This window comes from Triturus cristatus, chromosome 9 (assembly GCF_964204655.1).
Source record: "Triturus cristatus chromosome 9, aTriCri1.1, whole genome shotgun sequence".
In the NCBI taxonomy this organism is placed as follows: domain Eukaryota; kingdom Metazoa; phylum Chordata; class Amphibia; order Caudata; family Salamandridae; genus Triturus; species Triturus cristatus.
In genome coordinates, this window is record NC_140592.1 from 610839611 (window position 1) to 610864002 (window position 24392).

General features: G+C 42.6%; 1 protein-coding gene and 1 pseudogene across 1 annotated transcript in view; one reads left to right on the plus strand and one right to left on the minus strand.

The window, feature by feature from the left end:
• The window catches only part of LOC146798382 (leucine-rich repeat and fibronectin type III domain-containing protein 1-like protein), a 2623090-nt gene that overhangs the window by 333468 nt on the left and 2265230 nt on the right, over positions 1 to 24392 (plus strand). The window contains exon 2 of the mRNA XM_085625642.1: positions 6838 to 6924. The gene's annotated coding sequence lies outside the window, so the exon portion shown is untranslated. The remainder of the gene's footprint in view (positions 1 to 6837; positions 6925 to 24392) is intronic.
• On the minus strand, positions 10517 to 10877 carry LOC146798383 (prefoldin subunit 6 pseudogene; annotated as a pseudogene).

Here is a 24392-nt window from a genome sequence, read left to right on the forward strand (position 1 = left end):
AAGGATCTGTAAATCTGAGGCAGCGCCAAAAACTAATGCTATTCAAAATCAGGGATTCGATTGGTGCAACAAGGAGAGATAATTGTATTCCTTCTCATTTTTGCTCTTTCTATTTTTGCTGCATTCTGCAGCAAACATTGAAAGAGCAAATGGCCTTAAAAAGATTGTTAATGTGCAGGAATGTGTCCCTTCCTATATATAAGCAATCATGCCCTGCAACACAGACACTCTTACAGTATAGTTCAAGGGTGCCTGCATTGCAGGGATGATTCCGTGCAATTCAGGCACCCTTGCACTATGGTGCAAGTGTGTCTGTGTTTGAACTAGCCAGCTTTCTAAAGCACCAGCGCAAGGGAAAATACAGGGGTGCACCACATTCTTATAAATAAGGCGCATCCCTGTGTTTTTTAAATGACGCATCGCAGTGTTGCAGAATTACTCGCAGCGGAGCGCTGCACCATTTTCTAGGAATATATACCCCATGGTGTTACTGAAGGGGGTCTCTTGGATATAACTCCTATTACACGAGCACCGGAAGAAGGTGAACGTATGGAATTTGAGAAGCTCTCGTTCGTAGCACTTGTGGTTTCTGTGCTTCTTTTTAGCACAAATTTTAACTTAATTAAGCAAAGGGAAATTATGTTTATTTGGCACACCCCTAAGTGCCCCCTTTATATAACGATACTGTATACTCAGAAAATAAATATATTACCCCCAGGTCCCTCCTGTCCTCGTCCCATTCACCCCAAAGTGGAGATGATCATCTCCCGACAGAAAAAAAGAAAAGAGGACTGCTGGGACCCTAACCCCAGCCCCTCCCACTGGGTGTACATAAGCAGTACTTACCCAGCCTTCTGCCTGTTTTTTTTTCTGTCTGTTGACAGAATTGGGATGAGGATGCTGGTGCTGCTCCTGCTGGGCTTGAGTGGCTTTCTTCCTTGGCCAGGCTTGCTGTTATGCTTGGTTTTCCCGGCCGGCGCTAACATGCCATCCGGCCCTTTGTGGCCGGTGTACCAGCCTCCCGGTTCCTTCCGGGTTGTTGGGCTCGTCTTCCTGCGCCCTGGCTGAGTGGAAGACGAGCCGTGTTGCCTGGTTCCCCTGCCTTCCTGTTTCCCCCTGCCCTGGTGTGGATGTGTTTGGGTATCTTGGGCTGGCTGACAATGGAGATTGGGCCTTGTTCCTGTCTCACAGCCCCCCCAGGTGTTTCCAACGTAGCGGTTTCTGTTTTTAATTTCTGTCCTTGTACCTCCTTCTGTCAGCTGCTTCCCATGTTGTTCCCTGCAGTGTGTGGTGGGTTCTCACCGGAGTCCTTGCCGCATGTCCTAGCTGCTGCCATGCTGTGGGCACAAAGTGCTGTTTTTCCCTGTTTTGTTGCAGGTTTGCTCCGAATGGCAGCTGCTCTGCCAGTCTCGCCTCGCTGGTGTTTTCGGCACTGGTGCGGGTTGTTCTCCTGCTCTTCTATGGAGGAATGACTGTGCCCTAGTGTTTGTGGTTTCAGGCTCTTGCTCCAAAGGTTATGTGTTCGATTCCTGTGGTTTCTAAAGTCACATTATGGGTGATGACACTTTCTTTACTAAGCAGTTTAATTTTTGTTCTGCAGCGTGGCTGGGGGTCTGCCTCGGTTTGTCTGTTTTGGGCCGTGGCCCACTCGGGTCTTGACCGATGGCTGTGGATTGCTGCCTCCGGGGTGCCTGGTTACTCCTCCTTCCTGGGCATAGGTGCTGGTGGTGCACTGGTTAGGGGAGGCCTTGTTCGTTCCACCCTCCCCCCGGGTGTGTGCCACATGGCGGTTTGTGTGTTTTTCTTCCTCTTTACGACGCTGGGGTTGTGGCTGATCGGCGCTGTCTGTGTTCTTTGGTGTCCAGGTCCCTGGCGACCTGGGGGGGGGGGTTGTTCCTGTTTCTGCCCCCCAGGTGTATTCCGTGTGGAGAGGGCTGTTTCCTCGGTGTGTTGTTGATGGCTACCTGCTTCCGCCTCTCAAGTTGCCTTGTGCTCCTCCAGTGGTTCCCGTTTTCATGTGTTGCTCTCGTTCTTCTTGCAGGGTTTTTCTCTTTGTGGGCTGGGGGCCCTTGTTCGGTATCTATAGGCCCAACTCCTCTGGATGCGACCTGTGTGACATTTTTTTTTGCCTCCTGGGGAGGCCGGGTGCATGGAGATTGGCTTCTTCTGTCTTGCCTTTGGTGCTGACAATGCGGGTTCCTGACTCACCCTCCTGTGTGTCCAGGTTCCTCGCCTTGTTGCTTCCCTTGCCGCTCCTGTGTTGCGTTCCCTCTTGGGATAGTCCTTTGGTCCTCCCTGCCTTTGTCACTCTTGTGGATTTTATGTTGGTACCCTTTGCCCTGGCTTCGGTCTTCCTCCTGGAGTGTGTCTGTCCTCTGCTTGTTCTGGCCCGGTTGTTCCCTGGCTGGGTGCCTGCCTGTGTTTGCAGGGGCTGTGGGGTTGTGCCTCTGCACCCTGTTGGGCACGGCTCTTGCCTGTCACTTTTGCTAGTCTCTGGGGCTCCGGTCCGTGGGGCTGTTGCTCCATTCTTGGGGTCTCTGTCCCCTCTTTGTCTGGTTTTGGACTGCGTCTTTGCTGCCTTGTCAGCCCCCGGTTCATGCCTGGTTTCTGGGTGTTGTGCTGGGTTGGGTCTGGTTCTTCCCTGTTTGCGTGTCCGCATGAGGTTTCCATGGGATGTGTTGTTTGTTCCTCCTGCGGTGGGACCTCTGGGTACCTTTTTCTTCGCCGGGCCCTCCCTGCCTCTGGCTGGGTTTGCCTGCTGGACCCTGGTCTGTTCTGGTCTCAGCCGTTTTTGGTGAGTCGGGACTGATGGTGCCCTGCTTGTGCCGGCCTGTGTGGTTGAGTGCTCTAGGCTTCTACTTCCGGCTGTTCTCCTCTGCCCCCTGCTCTCACTCTGCTCTGTTGGGTTTGGGCTTTTGGCCCGATCCTGTGGTCTCTGGCTGTGTGGTCTCCACATATGGGTGGTTGTTCCCTTGGTGGCCATTTCCTGGTCCTTGCAGGGGTGGGCGGGTCTTGCCCCTTGTGGCTCTTGGCCTGTTCCTGGGCTCTCGCTGTGTCTCCCACTACCGGGCTGGGTGCTTGGTGGTTGTCATGTGGCGGCTCTGGTGGTTGGTGCTGGACATTCTTTCCACGAACCTGGTCCTCCTCTTTGGGGTTTTGTGTGCTTTGTCCTCTTGGCTCTCTGAGGACCGGGTTGTTCAGGTTGGAGGGGCTGGTGCCTGGCCGCTTCTTCCCCCCTTCCTGGTTTGGTATGGGTGGGCCTGCACTTGAGTGGTCTTTTGGGTTTGTGCCTTTGCCCTGTTGCTGGGCCCGGGTCTCTTTCCTTTTTGCCTTCTCCGGTGTTGCTGTCCGGTGCTGTTGGGAGTTTTCCTCTGGCTGGCCATTTTGCCCTTTGTGCCTGGTTGCGACAGGGGCTTTGGGGCCTTCCTTTCTTCCCCCCATCTTTTTGGGGTGGCCTGTGTGTCAGTTTGTCTGTCAGGGCTTCCCTTCTGTTTTTGGTGGGGCTCGCTCTGTGTCTTTGCTGCCACCTGGCCTGTGCACCTGCTTGGTGGTGCTGGGCTTGTCAGTCTTTTTTTGTGTTGGGCGCCCTTTGTCGTGTCCTGTTGGGGCTTCATCTCCTCTGGTCTGTTGTGTTCCTGGGTGTTGGTTGCTTTGGCACCTTTTTCCCTTTTCGGGCTTTGGCTTTGCGGTCTCTTTGGGGTTCCTCCTTCTCGGCTTCCTATTTGGGCTGGTTGCCTTTCGGCATGCTCCCCTCCACTTGGAGGGTTGGGGTTTCCTTTCGGTGGGCTTGAGTGCTCTGTTTCCCGTTTCTCTGGTTGGCTGGCTCCTTGTTGTCGCTGTGGCCTTGTGTTTTTCTTGGTTCCGGTTTCCGCTCCTTGGTGGTGTCCCTGCTGGCTTGTTCTGGCTTGCTGGCAGGTTGGGCCGCTGGGGCTCTTCTTCTTTGTGTGGCCTCCTTTTGTTGTGGGCGACCGCTGTGAAGGTGCTCTGCCTGTTGTTTCCTGCATCTCCTCCTTTTGCCTCCCATTCGGTTACTGCCTTTTGGTGTGGTTTCTGGGGTGTGCTTGTGAGTTTTGGAAGGCTGGGTTTTTCCTTTGGTATTCTCCACTTTGTGATAAACGGGACAAGGACAGGAGGGACCTGGGGGCAATGCTCTATTACTTACCATTAATCTTCATTACTCCTGGTCCCGTTGTCCTCGTCCCATTCATTAAGCCCCACCCTCCTTCCCGAACAAGCCTTCCTGTTGGGGGCTTGGTAGTTCAGGCAGAATGCTGGGTAAGTACTGCTTATGTACTCCCAGTGGGAGGGGATGGGGTTAGGGTCCCAACATTCCTCTTTTATTTGTTTCTGTCGGGAGATGATTATCTCCACTTTGTGATGAATGGGACGAGGACAACGGGACCCGGAGTAATGAAGATTACCGGTATGTAATAGAGCATTACCATGGCAATGCTTGAAAGTAAATCTTGCAAAAACATATGGCAACTCCTGTTTGTGAGATTCCTTTACAACCAATGGGCCACTGAGAATCACAATTAATGCTGTGACTGAAGGTTTGAGACTCGAACACAATGAATGGAATTGAGATGACTCTCCGTTTCTGTTCACCTCATGGGTCCCGTCACTCAGTACCACTGGTGAAAGTATGATTTATGCATTAAACATGTGATTTATAATATCACTGTGTGATTGAAATATGTAAATTGCGAATGCTGCACACGATCCTGTGTTGTCGTCTCAAATCCCTTTTAATGTACATCGCTCCGCTACCCAGCTAGGTTCGTGCTGCATGCATACATAAACATGTCCATGCCTGATTATTTATACAAATGACAGATCAAAAAGTAGGGATGCAAAAAGTGAGACTTTGTACCCAGACAAGAGGTGGTAATTGAGGGGTTGACATGTACTAAGCGGCATTACATTTCTAAAAATATGTCTTCGTATGTGACGTGCTTTATGCATTATTAAATGGATTTAATGGATATTACACCAGAGAATGTAAAATAGCTAAAGATGCTCATTAAAGCAGATTGTCATATCTCTCTCTTTCTTCTATTACTCTTCCCACTTTTCCTTTCTCTTTGTTTTTCTGTCCTTTATTCTTCTTTGCATCGATTAATTTAGATCAAAAATCAATAAATATATATATTGATTTAATGACTTGTATTCATTACCATTTGTATTTCTATGCAAGAGTAGAGTTATCCAGTTTGGTCGTTCCTTTGCATAATTCTGAGAATTAATAACTGTCATGATTTGTTCGTGACAAATAAAGCTGTGTATATTTTGAAAATATGAAAAATAAAGATGAGTTATAATGCCCAGTGCAAGGTGCGCTCACAAATCACAGTTACCTCTATGGTTGTACCAATTACGAAAGTATAATTATTTGGATACACCTATATCAATATTTATGAAGTCTCGCAATAGTCCATAAAATGTATCGATCATACAATATATTGTCTCCATTCAGTTCACCACATGTATAGCTTATTATCTACTCTGCGCTACATTATAAAGTCTGGTAAAGTAATAGCACCTTTTATTCCATTTAAAAGGCTACTTTTTCAAGGTTTTGAATAGTGCTGAATTCGTGTTAGGATAAGACAACTGTAAATAGCCAGTAATCATTTAAATACATTTCTTATATTTCCTTAAGAGGTGTAGCTTGATATAGCACAAATGAGTTGTTAGAAATTAGAGTCTATAAGAGGATGATGAAGAATACTTTTAAGTGAGAATCCATGATACACTTGCAAATAGTGATCGATATGTGGGCTGGCAGGGATCTCTCTCACCACAATTGGATGATGAGTGTAATTTATGGACTATTGTGAGGTTTCACATTTGTTGATAGAAGTGCCATCAAATAATTATATTTTATTATTTAGACAATATGGCTCAAGCTCTCATTTGCAGGAGGTGCTCCAAGAAATCAACCGTTATTGCTATTCCTATTTCTACACATGTTTTTTAATGTAAATATTGCTTCAGGGTGGCTAGCTTTCTACATTTTTAAGGGAGAGGCCTTTTATTGGGAATATTATGTTTTGTATTTGTTAGTATAGCCTTCGTGGGTGATGTAATACATTATGCATTGTTAAAAAAGTGCCTTAATCGATAAAATAATATGTGCCAGGGCCCAAAGTTTTGCGTAGAAGCCTGCGGCCAGTGCTATCAAATATGCCGGCACCAAATTGCCTCTTTCTTGCAATTTTATGTGGAAGTGGAATTAAGTATAGTGAATCTCCACAGTACTCCTCTAGTAGATATTTAGGTCACAATATATTTGTGTAATCAATCAATCAATCAAAACATTTGTAAAGTGCACCACTTACCCGTGAGGGTCTCATGGCGCTGGGGGGGGGGGGGGGGGGATGCTGCTACTGCTCGAAAAGCCTGGTCTTGAGGAGTCTTCTGAAGGTCAGCAGGTCTTGGGTCTTCCATAGGGGGATGGGGGGGTGTTCCAGGCCTTGGCGGCGAGGTGGGAGAACGATCTGCCGCCGGTGGTCGCTCTTCGGATGCGGGGGACTGTGCCAAGGGAATATTTTCCCTTGATATTTTGAGATACAACTGTCTAGCAGTTAAGTGGGTCTAAAACAAGGCTTTTGTGCCTGTCAATTTGAGGGAATTTGCCCAGAAAGAATATTTATTACATGCTAGTTTTCTGAAATGCAAGATAAAGATGGTGGAAAAGTGAGTACTCAAAAGCTGCCAGTTGATTTGTTGGAAGATGATCTTTTTATGTGAACCATTTTCTCTTTCATACTTTGTGTATCAATCTTCACAGGCTTTTCTATTTTGTTCTGACCAAAGTCCGCATTTGCTTTTCAGGGACTCTTAGGAAGGGATGCCAGAATGCCAGAGAGTGCCTAACAGAAGAAATTATATCTGCATTCACTGTCAATTAAGGAAAGCAAGGTAAGATTACTGAGGAAAGGATATTGAGTTGCTTAAAAAAATTAAATACGACAAAACTTAAGAAAAGAATGACTGGAAGAACCCAAAGTTGGACTTATAAGCTCATATTAGTAGTAGTGAAAGAGAAACTATAGGTGTAAGCATTCCTGACACCACAGGTTGACAATCCAATGCTGCCTGAAAGTTGCACTAATTTCAGAAATAGCATGCTACAACGCATTCTTTTACATCGTGTTCCATAACAACGCGGTCGTTACAACGATCCGTTGTTACAACGCAATGCCATTACATCGCAAGTCATTAGATCTACTTGCACTAGATGGCGCTCCAACATTAGGAATAGTATGATTTACTATTCCAACTCCACCCTGCGCAACAGTAGGGAAGGTGTTGGAGCGCCATCTAGTGCCACTCGATCTATTGATTTGCGATGTAATGGCATCACGTTGTAACAACGGGTCTTTGTAACGAGCGCGTTGTTACGGAATGCGATGTAATAACCACGTTGTTAAGGTTGTTTCCCCTAATTTCATGGAGCCTCTGGAATTGGACAGCTGGTTGTCTCTGTTACTGCAGGTTGGTTAAGGTGATGCAAGAAACAGCAAGAAATATTGTATATGTGTATTGAATTGCCATGTAATATTTGTATAGCGCTTTCTTAACCCTTCGTCGCCATCACTGGAGAGGTGACATGTATTTAAAGCCTGGTTGTCAATGCACTGTTCAGAACAAATCAGTGCCAACTGATCAGTAAAGATTTCCATTGAGGCAAGGTGAAGGAAATCAGGCAAGCAGATCCTGCTTTGTTTGTTTGACAAGCAATAGTTATCCATATTTTGCTACTAGTGAAGTATAGAGGAATATGGTTTCATTGGGTGGGAGAACACATTGCACCTGGTGTGCCGGTCAAGTTGTGCATCCTCTAAGCAGGCTTGTGATGGCATCAATTAACCTCTATTCCAGTCTCTGCAGTGAATTCTACCCTACCATATATGCAGGCCTCTATTTGAGAAAAAAAGTCTGGGGCCACAAATATAGTCCCAGTAGTCCTCTGCTGCCGAATGATGGGGTTGCCAATTATTAAGGTTACCTAGTTTTGATTCCACTTCATGCCTCTTTTCCCACCACCCTGCACTTTCCTTCTCTTGGGATCATTTTGTGGGGTTTTTCATTCCTGCTTCTCTCCCTTTGTCACTGTATTCCTATTTTTCCCTTTTTCCTTCTTTCCATCTTTTTGCCATCGACTGTCTTGTTCTGAGTCAAAGTCTGATAATGAAAATTAAGTCAAGTTCCCCAAAAATAAACCTCGGTTTCCACCACCAGCAGCTCATAGTGCAAGTTAAGCACTGCAGGTAGACGCTCAAGGTGCTGCAAAAATGAAACCTCAGCAACATGGTTGCCCGGGAAACAAGAGTATGGTAGGTTTGCATCATATATAATGCAGTGGTGGGCGACTTAACTGTGTGTTTTAGAATTAATAAACTATTGTATTACCAAATATTATTCATTGTAATGCTGAAGAAAGTGGTTTGACAGAAGTCTAGTCATGGGCATTCTTTTACTACTATCACTGTGGCAATTGTTCATGTATCCTATCAGTTGAAGTGCCAAGAAGTGCCACTGAACCATGGCGCTTCAACTTAGAAAACTCAAGAAGTAGTTTGAAGTGATATTTAAAAAGAGCGAAAGTGTTTATGTAAAAGCTCAACGCTTTTTAATAACGTTCCTCATTCTCATCATGTTTCTTCTAGTTCATTAAGCATGGTTCCTGTTTATAAATTGAATTTTCCTTCTGCATCGCAACACTTGTGGATGTATTAGGATTTTCCCACCCGCAAACAAAAGCAACTTATCTTATTTATATTTTTTCTTTACATTCTAATTCTTAAAGAGTGGATTATATATGGGATAAAATACCCCTGCTGTAAATTATAAGAGTATTGCAAGTCAACAAGGAGTTCTATGACCATATAGCGATAAAAGCCAAAGTATGAATTCCATGATACGGTAATGGAGCTCTGCAAATATCCAGATTTCAAACAATACAATTAATTGTTTCTAGCTTAAATGGATTAAAGATGCTAAAAAAGGACCACAGTGGTGATGCCTCTCAGAGGCATGTCCTTGGGAATGTTGAACTACTGACCATTCATTTCCCAGCTTCTGTGTACAGGCTTTAAAATGGTTTTAATGAGGTAAAATTTTTGCAGTGACGGTATTAATGTGTGTTGAAATGCCAAAACAGTGAAATAATACTGGTACAGAATGTGCAACATTAAGGTGCATTATTTGCCTTTTCGTGCTGCATGAAATAGTCAAACGAGCCACATTATTGGTTCCTGTATAGCTGCATATGTCCAGTTACCCCTGATATATTTTAGAATTTCTCATATAAACATGGGTCTACAAACGGGCAATCACTCTAAAAGTCATCAGATTCCTCATTGGTACATCAGCATGCCAATCGGAGAGGCAACATAGTCATATTAACCTGTGTGTGAAGGATGTAAACCATTGCCTATTCCGCAGAGAGACTACCTCTGCTTGCACTAGTGAGGATGAGACCTGTCAATAGCAACACCCGGTACTTGCAAATGTACTGAACAGGTTATACCCAAAACTAAATTTTCCAGAACGTTTTCTAAGATACAATAGGACTATGAAACAACAATCGTACAGAAACAAATTTTACTTCATTGACTCTCCTGTCCGGGTTTCTTTTGTGCTTAATTAAATGAATACATGAATGAATGAATTAAGACTATCATGTTACTGAGGTGTGCTTCCACAGGATGTCAAACACTCATTTGTGTTTGTTGAAGACTATCACTTTTTTAAATCATTTGAACAGAAGCATTTATTTTGGGCCAAATTATGGTTCCAGTCAGATATAGTTTTCTATCATATTTGCTGTAGTCGTAAAATTGTTTTATTACAAAGCCCCACTAACCACTCAATATTATTGTCGTAAAATGATTAATAAAGACGTTACAGGACTGGAACCCCTCTGAAACCCTGGTGGCTCAGTAGAGAACATTCTTCTTTCTTCACCCTACAACCATAACGTAATCCAAGCTTTCATACCACTGAGCAAAGTCATGTCCATCCCCCTAAACAAATCCAAGCAGAGTGCATATTGCAGAGTCTTGGGAATTTCATATCCTTGGGCCACATCTTTGAAGGGGTAGAGCATAAAGTCCTTTTTACAGAGATCTGGGCATCGGAGAATGGATACCAGTCTTGAGACAAGTTGACTGAAGAGCGTGTAGGCCGCCTCAAATTCCAGTGTTGAGAATCCCAGTGGTGTCAGAAGAAAGGCAATCCACGCTGTCAAAGGCCTGTTGATCATTAGACACTTAGCTGGCCTTCCATGGTCTCTGATTTCACTGCTTCATATTTATTGACAGTGAGGGGATATTTAAATATTTCCAAACTTGGGCACAAAAGTCTTAAGAACCAATGAGAGCACATAGCAGCCTCTGATGTACAGAGTCTCAAGAGGATGACAGGGCTGGGATAAGTAACAGTTGCCCTTGCCATTAGGATTTAATGGAGCTATAAGGCAAGCCGTTTTGAACCACAACACTCATGTCTACACAGACAGCTTAGCCTGAGCATTCTTGAAGTCCTGTGGATATTAGAGAGCACCATGCGCTGCTGCCCTGATTTCTTCTCCATGTCCTTCATCTTGTACACATACTGCATTATTTCTCCATTTATGTAGTCCAGACGCAGAGCAACGGTGGCTTTGGCTTCTTCCAGGTCCTGCTTCACCAGCTCCGGCCCGATTACTTTGAACACTGTGTCGGAAACACCCAGCAAGTCTAGGTCCTCCTTCACAATGTCGTTCTCTGTCACTTGAGCTGGCTGACATAAACTTATTGAGTTCTTTTCTGTACCTGCTGATACTTCTCTACCTCAACCTGCACCTTCTTCTGCAGTTGTTCTGGCATGTTGACGTCTAGTGAGCTCCCGTCTCCAGGCATGACACCGGCCTCCTCTCCACTTACAAAACCCCACTGATGAACTGATATGAAATACAATGACCATAATAATGATTAGAAAGGTCTTTGGTCTCATAAGGCCTGGTTACAGTTGCTACTTGAAAAGTAAATCTGGAAACCACATCACTGACCATCTTTTCAACGTGGCCTTATGGTGAAAGATCATAGTTATAACAGAGAAAATTGTGTATTACACTCCATAAAAGAAGAGATATTAAAATTGACTGCCCTCCTCAATCATGTATTTCACTCTAGATGTTGAACAGATGTGTTTAAACAAATGAAGCTCTTGAAAAAGTGACAGTTCCAGAGACAACATTTGTGCCTGCTTAAATTCTAAAACATAAGTATTCAATAGAGAACTATAATAATTTGTTGTAGTTTTAAAACCAGTGTCAGGATTTCTTTTTTGCGACAAATTATGTACCTTTCTTCACAGTTTCAATATAAATGTATTCATAGTTTGAGTAATTGCTCCCTCTGAACAATACAATTTGATCATTCTAAATGGAAAAATATACTTTATCCTAGCATCTCTTTCCACAACTGGAGATTTGGGTTTTCGAAAAAAAACCATAGGTTTAGTTCTAGCTTGAGGGAAAGCAAATGAACCATAGCAGCCACGTATTCTTCTATGCACTTCTACTCAATCTGGAGAAGATGTACATGAGAACAATACAAACAAATAAGGTTTATTACCATGTGGACACATTTTCAATTCAAGGAATATTTAATTTCATTTTACCATTCAAACATGTTGTCAAAACCCTTAACATAATGCTTTAGGGTGTAAATCATGTAACTACAAACAGAGCATTACAGAAGAGATGTTCTTGTTGGAGGAAGCAAAAGGATTAAACTGTTTGAACAGAGCAGACAGGAAGTAACGCAATACCCATTTCCTCAGGGCCAGGAGTCAGACGGAGTGAAAAATGTTTTTAGTTTTTTTTACACTAAATTAAATGTACTTATATTTTTATCTATATTAAATAATTGAACTTTATTTAACATTATTTCTTAAGTGTTTTTATTTTAAGACCTGGTCTCTATTAATTTCTGTGGGAGGATATTACCATACCATTGGTTGGCCATGTGTGGTGCTTGACTTACTTCAGCTCTGGGCTGGGTACTGTTTTGGATCGCTTTTTGGCTGTAGTTACTGTCAAAGTGCAGCATGTAAAGAGAAATGGGCTTACTCTTTTTTGGATGGTGTACACTTGTGTGGAGACAGGACACAGCCGATTCAAGTGTAAGTGGGGTTTGGTCCAGATCTTCTATCCTATCTGCCAGTGATGGCCCATCCAGTCACACCTAAGCTCACCATTGTGTGGGGGTGTTTAGGAGGAAAGCACAAAGCCCAAATGTCACCCACACCCAGCCATGTGACCCAGAGACAGACTGCGAGCACCAAACGGCAAAGGCTAAAAAATGCCAACTTTCTAAAAGTCCAACAAACACACAAATGCCAAAACTGTCTCTCCTTTCAGGACAACAATTGATCCATAGATGCTATATTCAATAAAACCAATCACTGTTTAATTTTTTTTTCGCAACATCCTACATATGTTTGTGGTTTTGTTTGTCACACACAGAAGATCAAATACAAAATGTATCCAAGATTTTTTCTTCCCTCCCACCAACAACATAAATGCACAACAGTGGATATAAACAAAAATAAATTAATACAAATACACACAAATGAACAATGCACAACACAAATAACATAAATATAATACTTTAATGAATCAGTCTTTATTTTACAATGTCCAGAGAAAAGACTAAAAAGGAATACATATTCACAAAGTTCAGCTGCTCTCTGATTTTAAGGACAAGAGACATCAGAGAGCTGAACATTGTGAATTGTCTTATTTGTCTTGGCATTTGTGTGTTTGTTGGATTTTTAACTGACTATAAGAGTCCAACCCCGTGAAAAGTAGAGCTTTCTAAAAGTGGCATTTTCAAAAATTCTAATTTAAAATTCGATTTCACCAAAACGTAGGTTTTTTCATTACAATTCCAGAGACCCCAAACAATGACTGGTTACCTGGTCCCATTTGGAAACCTTCCATTCATTTTTCAATTAAAAAAAGTATGTTAAAGTATTTTTAATTATAAATTAAATACGTTTTTATGTGATTTATTTAAACTAAATGTATTTTTTTAACTATTTTCAATAATTTAATTTAACATTATTTGATATGAGATTTTATTTTAAGACCGTCTCTCTTTTAATTTCTGTGGGAGGGTGTGGACTTACTTCAGCTCTGTGCTGGTTACTATTTTGGATTCTTTTTGGCTGTAGTGGTCTTTAGTCACACCCGTTTGCCCCCACACATATTTAGTACTGACATGCAGTTGGGGTGGAGATCACTACAAAGAATAAAGATAGGAGTGGTGGAGGCATATCCTTCGCATGTGAGTTTGTGAATAGCATTTTATAGTACTTGACTAGTACTATTGTAGTTGTACCAAATGTACTACAAAGTGCAGTTTAGGAATAGGCCCAAATTTGTAGAATATATTAATTTAGAACCTTGGAGTGGTCCCCTATCATTGTGTGAATCAATCAAGCATCCTAGTTGCACGGATTGCAACCTAACTTAGTAGTGCTTTTGATATATACTCCTCAAATATGAATGCTCTTGGGTGGGTAGTGATATGTATTACACCTAAACAAATTATATATTTTGGGGTTTGGAATTTACTGAGTGTGATAAACCACACCAATTTTGGCCAAATATGTGGCATTTGATGCACATTTTGGTACTTACTGCATCAAAATTGGCTTGTCCCTGTATCTACAGAAGATTTTCCATTGCAGATTTTAACAGGTTTGACCTGCTCAAAATGTGCGGTGTGGACATTATTGCATCTGGTAACTACCAAATGTGCTCAACTTTCTAAAAGTAGCAATTGGGATCGCTACACAAACAGGTATATGAGCTGGAAAACATAAACATCTGGAGCACTTGTAAGCGAGGCCAAAGTAGTAATAATTTGTCAAGTGGGTGGTTTAAACCAGTATGTACAGTGGTAAGATCTTCAGTCTGCTGGCAAAATTATGATCAAGGAGATGATGGACAGAGCGCTGAAACTTTTCAGACACTCACCCCTAGTCACAGATCAGGGTTGAATCCATCATCGTTCTTTAGCTTGGTGAGCAAAAAAATGATGGATTTAGACCCGGATCTCTGTACTGGGGTGAATGTATGACATTGTTCTGCATTCTGTCCATCAATTGTTCTTTTTGCATGTCGCTCTGTGGAACAGCAAGTTGGAACAAAACAAAATCTCCTTATAAAAATTATGAGACAAATTAAAAGTTACAAAACAAATCAGACCAGGAATTGCAATTTCCTCTTGTAATTTCTAATTTCTAAGGAGATCTCAAGAGATCCATATTCCCACAGTAACTCCACACCAAATCTGAAGTTCTCGTTATGACTCCTAAACTTGTTCCTACAATGTGTGCACTTTTCAGTGTCCAAAAGCCAAGTATTTTTAGGAGTAGACACACTTTGTTCAAATCAACAAAAACTTGATAATTATAATATCAGGTGGCTTATGGTGTTTGTTTTTCACCACAGCATGTAATGTGAGTGTGTGTCGTATAAGTTCTTTACAAGTTAATATATTCATAATGACAAAGAACAGAAGCTGCAATGCAGGGCTGACTGACAACCAACGGTCAATAAATTCCCCCACCCCCTTGGGGAAAAACCAAAGGAAACCAAGGGCCTCAGTTACAAGAAACTGACACATCCACATTGATGTTTCCTTGCGCCGAAAACAAATGTCCTTGCAACACCATGGATGAGCTGTATTTACAATACAGGGCTCCATGGTGCAAGAATGTAACTGATGCGTCAGAAATTCTAAAATATCTGTTAGCGCAAAAGTGATGCATTGCTGGTGTTGCTTTTAAAACTGACTCAGCTCCAGCAATGTGTCAAAACACATAGGGGAATCTCATTGTAAAAACCCAGTGTCAATCCTTACGCCTGGTCTGAGCATGTGTAAGGATTTTGACACAGTCATGTCGTAGAGTGATGCAGTGAAATGTTGTAAATTTCACTGTGCTACTTCTACTTGGCTTTTTGTGTGTGAAGGCCTATCCTGCATACATTATACCTGGCGCAGGTATAATGTGATGCAGTGCTCTACCAACTGAAGCATTTGACCCAATGCATCAGTTTGTAGACATGGAGCAGTGTGGCGCACTGATAGTGGCGCCGCTGCATCAAAAAAAAAAACACAGCGCAAGCTCCTCATAGATGAGGCCCTTATTGTCCTATTTTAGTAGCGCCGAAGACACCCAGGCCTGCCGCTGCAGAGCTGTGTGTGTGATGCTCACCGGAGGCAGCTGCTGCATCTGCTGTACCCACAAGAGGGCGGCTATAGGAGACTGGTCAAACAATTCATGCTGGTATGGGTAAGACTGAATGAAGTGCCAAAAGGCCCAGTAGGAACTTGTCTGATACATAGCGCTTCGGCCCTGGAACACTTTTGACTTTTATAACACAGTCGGAGAGGGATTCTTGAGAATCAGACTGCTAGTGGGGACTAATCTGAATGTTGCCTGTAGTGAATGGGCAATAACCACTACCACTAGTGAGAGGGAGTGGGACTCGTGGTCCTAATAAACACTAGAGCCCTGACCTCAGGGGACTGTGAGTATTGATTTTGTATTCTGTATTTCACTTTGTGTTCGTACATAAATGCTACTTTTGTCATAAAAGACAGTTTTGGACTCAACAATCATTTATTCCTGTCATTGAACGTACTTTGAATTGTGAGCCTGTGTTCATACCCTTGCATCTATCTCCCCTCCACCTGAGAAGCCTTGGACTGCTTAACCCATGCTACCACTGAGAGAAAGTGCCGGAGGGCCACTTAGCCCAGTTTCTCAGGGTCCATAGTAGGTCTGGCCCCTGTACAGCAGAAATAAAAGGCCTCAATCTCCAAGGTTGGGCCCAGTAACTCCTGCTTGCCCCGCTGCCCTCCCAAATGGTATCTTACAGTACCTCTTTCCCAGTATATTTTACACAGTGGGAATCTGGCCCTCTGCAAAACCTACTGGCAAAAAACATATAGGACCTAATTTAGAAATTGTTGGCTGGGTTATTCCTTTGCAAATTTGACGGATATCTTGTCGGCCTAATTACAAGTGGTATAGGGACTTTCAATACAGTGGACAGCATATGCGTCACTTTTGTGATGGACTACCCATCTGCCATCTCTATATCAGGCCCAGTCTAAATTCACATACTACTATTTAGGAGAAATTGGGAAAATATGACTTTCATGCTTGCACCCCCAATGTATATTCTGTGTGACTGTGCAGGAGATAGCTGTTTTATTGGAGTGACAGTTATGGCAACTGGAAATAAAAAAGGGTTGTCCATTTAAATGACAGCAAACTGAGCTGGACATGTCTAGTGTACCATGATTGCTGCAGAGGTCAAAACACCAGTCATTGCTTTGAGTAGGGATGACATACACCTATAGTACTTCCACAACTATGTCAGGAGTATACTCTTGGTTTAGTCCTGGAATTCAGTAGAAAGGCAGAAACAAAATATTAGAAAGTTACAGTTAAATGTGTGTCAGGTGGGCCCGAGATATACATAGCATATGAAATAGCGGTCAAACACCAAACACAGGGTTTCCATAATATACCACAGAATGTTTTGACGATCCTCAAAGTCTTCTGCTTCTAAATCTCATTGCAGCAGTATGACCACACATCAGAAATGTTCAGAAATGTTTATATAGGGATTTCAGAGTCACACACAAGGAAATACACATGAGCAAATACTTTGCTATGGTTGCAGTTAAAAGCAATCCATTGCTTTCATCTCATAATATGGGTGGCCTATAATCAGACAAGCTGATTCGAATTATCACAACATATGATATCTCCAGGCACTCCCTGGAGATTTTAGGAAAGTGGGAGTCAGCTGTTCCAAACTAATATGAGACCAGGAGGCTTGCTAATCATGGTATGATCCACGATTTCTGAAAAGAACACAGTCAATAAAAAAGAAATTGAGTAGGAAAAATAAGTTTGTGTCATTTCTTTACAAAGTAAGATCAATTACTCATATTATTGGTTCTATATCACATAAGCATTTTTCCAAGGTCTGAAAAATGGATGATTTTGGTCTTAATTTTTGTTTCAAGTGAGAATAATTGTATTAGCAATTTCCTTGCACAGTATATTAGCATGAAGCTATGCCCAGATTCTGCATTGCAAATGCAGCATAAATCTCACATTATTAATGACATCTATAAGAAAGGTCACTAAAATGAGAGGATTTTCAGATTTGTATTAAAGAGCTCACAGAGTGAAGAAGCACATTACTAATATTAAATGAAAGGCAACTGCCAACATCATCAGGAATTTAGTTGCAGAAAATTAAAGTGGAGAATTGAAGCTGCACTCTCATTCTCTGAGAGGGCAAAACACTCATTATGGGAGTGATTTCACGCCACCAGAAATGTCACTTTTATGACGATCCAGTGGTGCAATGCCCTGCACTGCAGCGTTAAGCCACTTTTTGTGGCTAAACTCTGCTTTGTAAATATAGTACCCTTTCAAGCAGGTATCTGCATGAAAGGGGCATGCAATGGGTGTTTCTGTGGGCATTCCACTGCAACAACTTTGCTTTTTAACTCTGCCCCAGATTTACAAGGATGTGTAAATCTGAGGCAGCGCCAAAAACTAACGCCATGCAAACGGAGGAGTTAGATTTGCGCAACGAGGAGAAATACTTTTATTTCTCTTTTTCTATGTGTGCTGCATTCTGGAATATATATAGAAAGAGCAAGATGTTCCTTCCTGCACAAAAACATTCATTATATAATGATGATTTGCTAATATTACTGCACACATAGAAGTATCAAAGCACCATTATTGACTGTTTTTGTACAGGATGGGAAGCCTTCCTGCACATAAACAATCATATCTGCAACGCAGGCCCCCTTGCACCACTGTGCAAGTGTGTCTGTGTTTGGTGCTTGACAGCTATTTCTAGCGCCAGTACAAGGGAAAACACATGGGTGAAACTTATTCTTGTAAATACGGCACATCCCTGCATTTTTTAAATGATGCAGTGCTGCGAAATTGGCCGCAGTGCCGCGCGGCGCCTTTTGCTTATATATATGCCCCTTAGTCTCTTATTATATTTTGGCCCTCATTTCCAGGTGATCATAAAACTGGAATAAATGATACTAAGAGTATTGGTAACAAAAAGGCCCAGCATTAGCAGATGAATATGAATAGCCGTCCAAAACTGGAATTATGTCTACCTCTTAACATGGTCTTATTTAGTCATAAACTTTTGGCTGTAGTGGCACCCACACAATAACCAAGTCCACAAAGAGCCCAGCAATGAGGCTTCCTTCCTAAGTTCACAGGATCAGCTGTCTCCTTTACCAGCACTAAGTAGAACACTATGGGCCTCATGTAGGAAGCCAAATACCGGTCGGTAACGGCCGAAATTCGGTAAATATCCCGTTACCGACCGGTATTTAGGCATTTGCGATGTAGGGGCTGATTTCTGGATTCGGTATTTACCGAATCGGAAATTAAGAAATCGGTAAAATACCAATTCGGTAAATACCAAATCCAGAAATCAGATGTAGGGAGCACTCTAAAGAGTGAAAATTAGTATTAGAAATTCGTTATTTACCACCAAATACAGGTTGGTGATAAATAACGAATAGCTTGCAAAAAGCAATATTTTGCTGATTTAAGAGTGCCATGTGGCAGACGTATGTGCGCTACATGTGCACACATGCAAGATTCAGGGGTGCAACAGGGTGTCAATGTGACACCCTGCCACCCTTGTATATGCTCCCCCCATTACCGAATCGGTATTTACCGATTCGGTAATGAGGCATACCTTCCCATTGATTCCTATGGGCCTCCAGGCCCATAGGAATCAATGGGAAGGTATGCCTCATTACCGAATCGGTAAATACCGATTCATAATTACCGAATTTTTCCGATTCGGTAAACTTTACCGAATCATTACCTACATCACATTTACCGATTCATAAATACCGAATCGGTAAAATTCGGTATTTATGAATCGGTAAATGTGAGGCTACCTACATATGGCCCTATGCCACCTGGCGGTGAAAGCTGGTCTGCCTTGAGTTAGCAGTTAGGCCAGGCAGATCCCTGCCTAGGGTGATGCCTTGCTGGCACAGGCTCTAACAGTCTGGTGGCCAGGGAGAGGACCTGGAACTCACAGTTTCAGCCTCTTTGTAGAAATATGCGTTTCAGAAGCCACAGGCATTAATTTGCATAAATCTGCTTTCTACAGACCCCGTGCAATTGGTACTTCACAGATTAGAATTGAAAAATATGTTTTTCTTTTCATATCGCAGGGTTATTAAAAATGTGCAAAAGACATGTCCATCCAGTTTTTCTACCACAAGTATACGATTTGTGCAGGCATTCCCTTTAACCTGAATTAGATGTGGCTCTATTACAATCTAATACATTTTCATTTTCATTGTATTGTTTTGTAAAACTTATTACCCACATCACAGCCCGGAGGACAGGCCATCGCTGTGCAAGAAGAAAGTTCTAAAAGGAAACAATGCAATTCAAGCAGAGCAATGCATGAAAGAAAATGGCGAAAATTGCTGTGTCCTAATAAAAACAATACATGAAACGCACTGAGCCATCAATAATGTTCTAACAAGAAGAGGGGTGTTAAAAATAGTGTTTAAGCCCTTTGGAAATGATGGGACCTGTAAAATGACGGAATCTTTGAGCAGCATTTCCCGGAGACCTGATGCAGCTCCAGAAAATGCATTCTTAGAAAATGCAATTAAAAAAAGTTAGAATTTCTAGAGAAAGCACCATCTTGTTCCTAGTTTTCCTGGAACGATCATATGTCTTTCATTTGTCAGGATGCTGACAGATCAAGAGGACAAGCCCTATTGAAAACTTGAATAAAGTGACATTTGGTTTCAGGGTTTCAGAATCAATGCCTATTCTGTTCTAGTTGATTGCTTTCTGTGCCATCTTTTCAACCCTTTTGATTAAGATTCAACATAAAGTGCAACCAAAGGTATATGTGATTTCTATAGTGTATTGTTTTGCAACATTTATGCAGCATTTTATTTCTCTGTTGAGTTTCAGTCGCACTTCTGAGTGGCCGAGTAAGAGCCTCACCGTTTGTTGTCCATGGTCGCGTACGTTTATAGAGTGACCTTTATGCAAAGTGTCATGGGCGTAGTTTGGAGGTGTTGTTTAATTGTGTTGCTACAAGCTTGTTGCTGTACTTAAGCATTGAGTGAAGCAGAAAGGTGTAAGATTGGTGGTCTTGTTTGTGGCTATTCCTACCTTCTGTCTGAGCAGATAAGAGGGGCCCCCATTTGTGTGGCATCTCAGTGGAGTGTCTTGCATGATGGCATTGTTACTCAATGCATAGCCTTGGAATTATAACTTTATGGAAATTAGCAATTGCTGCCAATGTTCTTTCCAACACACATACGATCCTAAATTAGGTTTCTTTCAAGTAGACATAAGTAGTGCGCTCAAGGCCCGATTCACAAAGGGCCTCCGCACTCCACAGACGAATCGTGGTGAGGGGCCCGCACTCATGCTCCGCAATAAGAAACTGCAATGCAGAGGACCCTCCACGAATGTGGGCCCCCTGCCACTACTGTGGTGCCTCCGCCACGAGTGTGGAGGGCTATTTGTGAATCAGGCCCTGGGTGTGGAAAAGTGGGCAAACATCAGCATTGCGGAAGAGGTGTAAGAAATGTTGTTCAACGCATGGAAATATATTTCAATGTGAAGAAAAACGAAAACAGAAATATCTATTAAGTTGTAAATTTATGCTTGACTGACAATCCACCATTTTAAGTTGGGCTGTGAGAAAGTTCGTGATTTTTTTTCTCAAGACATTTTACAATCATGCTTGAAATTTTTCTGAAATTACACTTTTATAGCAAAATGTAATTTGTAGGTGTCCTCTATCATGTTTCTACGGCACCTATCATAAAAAAGTCACAAAGATATCTCCCGGCAGACTGAGTTAAGTAGAACATGTCTCATGGCGGGTTATTTTCTGTGTGAACCAGTCTCCCACTGGTATGTTGCTATACTTTTTTAATGAGAGTTGGTGGGCGAGTAAAAAAAAATCCGTTAAATCGTGTAATTTCAGGGATTTTTAAGAATTAAGTGTAATGTAAATTTCAGGATGTTCATGAATTTTTGCCTGCTTAGTTTAATTTTCACCCTTGCCTACTTTTAAGGATAGGGTTGAGAGTCGAAAGTCACAGTTTCCTGTGGGAGAATACCTGACACATCAAAAGAGATTGAACCTAACTTTCACATGTCTGAACTTGCCTTAATTTTTTGTGAATTGGACCTTGATGCCATTATGCAAAGTACTTATTATATCAAGCATCCCCATAGCCTCTTTAAGCCTTGTTTGGCAAAGCTACCAAAAGGAGAGGCAATGGTACCTTCTAGAGTCTGTAGCTCATTTGTCTTGATCTGGCACAGTTTGCCTACAACCGCTCTTCCACTTCTGTCAGGTCAAGAGTGTCATTAAACTTTGAAATTCCCGCTTTCAATAATCCTACAATCAAACCACCTTATGAGATATCGTTTTGATGGTAGGGTGTCAGGCCAATGGTTTTAGTGGTCATGCAAAAAAATCCCAAATCCTTTTATATCTGACCTTGTGCGATATCAAAGGCAAGTCTTCTTTCCAATCTTTAGTCCATATAGCGCACACCGACGACATCCCCAAGATACATATATGGGAAGCTGTCACATTACATCAATGTGCATTGGATGAGCTGTTCTGGGGGAATAAACCACAGTGGAAGGCAAAAAGCTGATGGACTGCGGAAGTGTACCTTGATTGATACCATTCCCTAGTGAATAGACAGTATCTAAGGGAATTCCAGAATATATCTTGTGTGTTTATTCAACGTAATTGTTTAGAATATTTGTTTTTAATTGATCAAACAAAATAAATAACATAATTCAATGAAGCAAGATCTTACTGTGAATTAAACACAGTTTTACATGCTATACATATTGTTCTTGATCTCAAAATGATTGTGAACACTGAAACAATACTTTTGAGATAGGCCTTCATTAATAGATATCCAGGCTTTGCAGCAAAGATACCAGGGAGTCAGAGTTAAATTTACCAGCGGGTATCTCTAGCCATTAGGTGTTTCCCCCCAAAATGGGGAAGAACTGCTCACACCCAGATTTACCTGCTGTTTCACAGTGCTATTGTTCATAATTTCAGTAATTAATAGGCTTATACTTTCATCCTGCTCTGAGAATGTGGAAAGTCCATGCCAGACTGCTGGTGGAGGATTGGGAAGTGAAGATACATTAGATCAAGGCATGCTTGTGCCTCTCTGAAGAGAGCATTTTATGCTTCCCTTATACTGATGTAGTGGACAGACAGGGGCTGAGCAATGCTGCTGCCCTCAACTCCTGACCTGCAGTAATACTCCCAGGCATGGTTTTGCCAGGCATGGAACTATCAGGTCCAGAGTTTTCAGACTGATAGTTTGCGGCCCTGATATACTTGTAATTTCAGTCTGCAGTATTTCCCCAGGAGCTAACCATCTGGGTGAAATAACACAGCTTTTACTGCAGATGTATGTGGTTTCCGATCCCTAACTTATCTTCCTTCCTAAGAATATTCACAAAACTCATGCTACAACATTTGCAGAAAGAAAGAAAACAAGATCCTAGCAGTGTAAAATGATGTGCCTCGGTAGTCATGGTTACAAGGGATTCAACCAGAAAACCTATGTCTTTGGAAAATTAAATTGGACAGTACCTTAAAAATATGGCATTTCATTTTCCAAAGGTGCTTAGGGCCTGAGGTTCTTGGCTTTACACCTAGGGGTAATACAATGTTAGAAATCTGGTCTTTAGTTGACATCCTGTCCAGTTAGGGGCCGCAACTCTAGTCAGGGTAAGTCACTCACGTACTTAAATCAGCGCATGCCACCCTCTGGTAGCTCTGCACAGAGCAGTCAGGCTTAACACGAATGTGTAAAGCAGTTGCGCATATGTGGATACAGTAACACTTTGAAAATGCCACAAAAAAAGACTCCGCAATGAGGTATGAAAATAATATCTCTTTTACTCTTCAAAACAAAATAAAAACAACAAGAATCCAATTAAAGTATCCCAAGTTATGAATACGTCAAGTATGTACAATGCTGAAAGAGTGAAAGAGCCCTTGTGCTTCCAGTAGGTTCTTTACAGTTATGCTGGGGAAATGACAGCAATCAATGCCATGGATCAGGAACAACGGTCACCCTGGATCAGTGCAAAGCAATGCTTTCAAAGTTATTACAGTTAAAATGCAATGTCATGTTTGCAGAAGACTGATCTACTTGCTCTGTTCTGACCACCCACAAGAACGCTGGTGGGCAGCAGGGACCACGTGAGTCACGGAGTGCACAGTAAATTCCACTAGTATTACAGCAGTGCCATTGGTCTCGGGACCCACCCGCGCTGCTGGAGTTTCCCCTTGCTGGACACGATGCAATGATTGCAGCCACCGAGGGCAGATGCCCATCTTTCCTTGATGAGTGCTAAGTGTGCTGGGTTGAGCTCGACTGCCTTCGGGCGCTGCGGCTTTGGCAAAGTTGACAAATACGATGGTCTGAGCTTGAGCAGGCAGACATTGTGATTCTTGATTGGTGCACCTCACTGATGCATGCGGATGCCCAAAAGTGGCTGCCAACACTCTGCGAAGGCCCAGGACTGGTTGAGGGCAAGTCAGGCAGAGTCAGATTCTGGATTAGCAGAGCCTGGCAGCGGTCGTTTGTGTGAATGAAATCTGCGATGGCCCTTAGATTTCCCGAACAGAGGGCAAGCCAACAAGCCCTTGCAGTTACTTAGGTTGCAAAAGGTTGTAGAGAATATGTCCAGTCTTTCTCACCGCCCAGGTCAGAGGCAGCAGGCAGCAGGCCAACACTGTAGAGCAGACAGAAAAGTGGCAGTCCCTCATGTATCCCAGAAATAAGCAGGCAGCATGCGAACACAGCAAAGCTGTTAGCAAAGTGGCAGTCCCTCCTGTAGCACACTCCTCCACAGAGTCTCCTTAATACCCCAACGTGAACTACTGAGAGAGGGTCATAAACCCAATACTTATACCTAAATCTGTCCTTGAAGTGGAGGTGACTACAAAGCAAAGCCTTTATGGTGCACAAGTCTCCTTTCAGTCCAGCTCTGTCTGCCAGCCTATCTGTGAGGGATACATCAGTGTTTTTTGTGAGGCAAGGCCACTCCCTATTCAGGTGTACGTGTTCGCTCCTCTCCACCCTCTTGCCCAGGAACACACATCAGGATGCAGATGAATGTAGATGCAGCTGAGTGTCCCGTATTTGTGGCTGCCTAGAGGGATTACACAAAGTGTAGCTGTCTCCCCATACCAGATGTGTACT